Here is a 3,852-nt window from a genome sequence, read left to right as displayed (position 1 = left end):
GAAAAGAAATAAAAGAACAGATTCGCTTTTTCGTTTGTTTTATAAATAACCAAGTTTGTATAGTGCCTTTTTATTTATTTAAATGTTAACTAATCTAGATTTTAATAAAGTTTAATAAAAAAGTGTGTATTTTTGTCATTAAATCTCAGTATTCGCATTCAACTATCGAAAGTCATGCCAAATCGCAATGTTTTGATTTCCTTCTGGCACTCCAATCAGTTGGTTGCAGCTTCAATCCAACCAAGCGCCTGAACCAATCGGCGAACATTTATGTCACTAGCAACCAATCAGAAGCTTGAACCATGACGGAATCATTATAATTAAAATGAACGCGAACTGACTGCGATCCTCATGTGTTAATTCCACTCAATTTTCTGACAGTCAAACGCGGATACTCGATTGTTTTGGTCGGTGAGCGTGCGGTTGTGATAGATGATATGAAAAACACGAAAAATTGGTACATTGTTGTTTTGTGACCGCATTAAAAACAGGATTTTTCTCCGTTCAAAGGTGAGTTAGAGGGTCAAACAGACTTTCGATTTATAGCTCTATTATTCCAAAGGATGCAGAAATTTAAAATTTAGAGCTGCGGTCTGATGTTGGTTTAAGTTGGTCATAGATCTAGGAGCTCTTTCAGAGGAAATCTGAATCCAAGCTGAAGATAATGGGGGTTTGCACTATTTGCAAGGATAAACCAGATGGAAACTAAATAATTCCTGATTAAAAACTATTTAGCAAGTCAATTGGACAATTTCTCATTAGTGTGGATATTCCTGCAGGAAGTTGATTTATAGGCCATAGGCATAGTAAAAAGCCATTCCTGATCTCTATCTGACAGTAAAAAACGATTCTTTGTTTGTATAAAAAACTGATAAAAATGCGGCCGGTTAACATCTGGCCTTGTTTCGCCATGTTTATGAGATTTTCACACGCTTCGTCTATTTTAGTAGTTTGGTTTGTTGAAAAAGCGCAATATATGCTCGTTTTCATTATGCCCATCGCGTCCCAAGTTTACAAACATTCAACGAATTATTTTCAATGAACCACTACAAGGTCCGCATCATAAACCACATATTCAACTAGGAAATGCAAATTTATCTTAAATGAGTAATCGGCAATTATTCGGAGTAAACCGCGATTTTATGCATGAAAACAGTGATGTAATGCCGCTTTGAGTGATCATTCATAGCGTCATTAACTCGCACGATTAGCCCGAGGAGACTTGTGGTCTGTTCGCTTTAATTAAAAACATTTTTTTACTTACATTTTTCCATGCGAACAAACATTTCTATTAATATCGTATTGTTTGCCATCATTTTTCATTGCAAAGCGCAGCTTACAGTCCATAGAGGCATTTGAAAAATGCTACATTCAACCCTGACATTTTCAGGTTAAGTATAGGTAAAACACCAAGGGCTTTAGAACTTGAAACAGAGTGTATGCCTCATTCTACGTCACCTATAGACTCTATTGCAGTTTACCACTTTGAAAGGAGTTATATATATAATCGCCAATGAAATCCGTCAAATAACAATTAAATCCGATAAAATAAAATTTAAATTGACAGATAACCGTCTAGCTGATAAAGGAAAAGAGGGAAATCGGCATAGCAATGCTCTAGACCGAAATGGACATATTTAATTTGAAACTTTGGTCCTAATAAATGCGCGAAAATAGATCACCTTCTTGATTTATGCAGTACAAGACTCTGGTTTTTAATTAGGAATGGATAAGCAATTAATAAGAACTTGTTGACAGATTTTACATTCTGTCACTTCTATTTCATCAATTGTAGGAGACATACCTGTACCATCAGAATGTTTGTTAAAGTTGGAAAACATTTATAATTTTAATAGGCTCAATGCCAGAATTGAATTACATTTTTTTATCTACTCATAGCTCGCTTCAATTGGCTATTACAATGGCTAATTGTCTATCAATCAAATTGGCAATGACATCGAGTACCCCTTTATTTGATTCTACGCAAAAAATCGATATTTTTTCAAGTCGTTTTCATAATACCTAATGATAAAAGTCGGCAATTTATTGTTTCTCAAAGGGTGTCAAATTCTGTTCACCTTTTATCATTTACGCATGTAATAAACAATCGCAATTTTCTCTTGAAGCTGTTGCTCCCAAAAAATCGTACTGAATCATTCTGAAAGTGAACTTTATTAGAAACCAAACTCGGCGACAAACCAAAGTTTACGACGAATTAGACTATTAAACTTTAGACTTTTCCGCAGTAATTAAAAGAAAACGGCCTCTTAAAGCCCGTGTCCCATGCATCCTTTTGTACGATGATACGATGGTACGAAAGTGTTTCTATTGGTTGGAGATCTGTCAGTTCGTACGACGACGGACGAATTGACATACCTCCAACCAATAGAAACACTTTCGTACAAACGGATGCATGGGACTCGGGCTTTACTACCCCCAAGCTAGTCCACTTTGACGTAAAAGTCCGTTGACCAACTGTCAACTTTGAAACGACAACAAACAGAGAAACAATCAATAGGAAAAACAATGATGCATATAGATGGCTTTAAGATTGGACTATAAAAGGCTGTGGAGAAATGGGCGGTGGGCAATTATGGGACAAGTGATTTTTTACGTTTTAATTTTGGGATAGCCTTCAATTCAATTCAATATTAGGAAAATCTCCAGATTGCCCTGCTTATCATCTACATGATAAATCTGCTTCAAGGCAAACAAACAGATTTATCAACATTTTCGTTGTTGTTTCTAGAACAACACAAACAACTGTTGGTTATGTCTACACGTGTAAAGGCGGAGACATTATTGTGAGTGTAGAGGCAAGTTGGCGCTGGAAATCGATGCAACAGAACCCTTTCCAAGCTCAGAGCCATTAGCGGGGCTCGTAAAATGGCAATAAAAATGTTAGATAAAAATTGTTTTAGCCTTGAAAGTGAACAATGGACGAAAATTAATGGCGCTACAAGGTTGCGCTTTTAGCGTATATTCTAATTCAATTATACCAACAACGTTCATTTGGAATAGCATTTAGGGCATAGAAGAATGCATCTGAATGATAACTTCTCTGGAAATGGCAATCCATTCCAAATTACTTACTTTAACGCGATTTTCGGGGTATCAATGGAATTTCCTCGTGTTGCTTTCGACGAACTTAATCGATTTGCAATACTATTGATAAATTTGTTGATTATTTGTAAATACTCACTGATAATGTGCAATCTAATATTCCTGATTGATTTACACGGTAAACGCAACTCAATAGTTTTTCCTCCTCAAATTTATCGACAATTGCTCTTTGCCCTTCAATTAATTAACGATTTCTTAATTGTACGCGCACCGTTCTATAAAGATGTGTTAAAAATCTTCACACCTTTCAGAATTAATCGGCGGATCAACCTTCGCGAAGAAGGTTGAAGAGGAAGATTTTTTACATTTTGATAAATGAAGAGCCATTAGAATTTTTATTGAAAACAAACATTTGTTTTGGTAATTTGTTTAGTAACAATAATAGATAGTAATTAATGACTGGAATGCGTCCTTGCTTGCGTGGTTTTAAGTGTGTGCGCGTATTCTTTGCTTGTGAAGGTTCGATTTCAGGAAGAATGTGTTTTCAATATATTGGTTTTGCATATTTTAGCATTTTAAACTGAGGAAAAAACCTCTTTCAAAGTGCCGCTTGATAAACAACATTCAAAATCCTCACTTTTGTTCGGGAACTTTCTCTGCCATCGTTTTTCTTTTGGTGACTTGTCAATCTGTGGGGAATATTGTGGATTTAATGGAAGAATACTAGCAAAACCTACGAACTTTATTATAAAAACAAGCCTAACAATAGGGTGTTTTCACTTTTTTTTT

General features: G+C 35.4%; 1 protein-coding gene across 1 annotated transcript in view; it reads left to right on the top strand.

Moving 5' to 3' along the window:
• Positions 1–360: 360 nt before the first annotated feature.
• Positions 361–3,852, top strand: part of LOC109534966 (activating transcription factor 3) — a 19,144-nt gene continuing 15,652 nt past the window's right edge. Inside the window, exon 1 of the mRNA XM_048661127.1 lies at positions 361–510. The gene's annotated coding sequence lies outside the window, so the exon portion shown is untranslated. The remainder of the gene's footprint in view (positions 511–3,852) is intronic.

This window comes from Dendroctonus ponderosae, unplaced genomic scaffold (assembly GCF_020466585.1).
Source record: "Dendroctonus ponderosae isolate FM_Combo_2020 unplaced genomic scaffold, Dpon_F_20191213v2 Dpon_F_20191213_1, whole genome shotgun sequence".
Taxonomy (NCBI): domain Eukaryota; kingdom Metazoa; phylum Arthropoda; class Insecta; order Coleoptera; family Curculionidae; genus Dendroctonus; species Dendroctonus ponderosae.
Note: the sequence above shows the minus strand (reverse complement) of the source record. Positions and strands in the feature narration are given on the sequence as shown.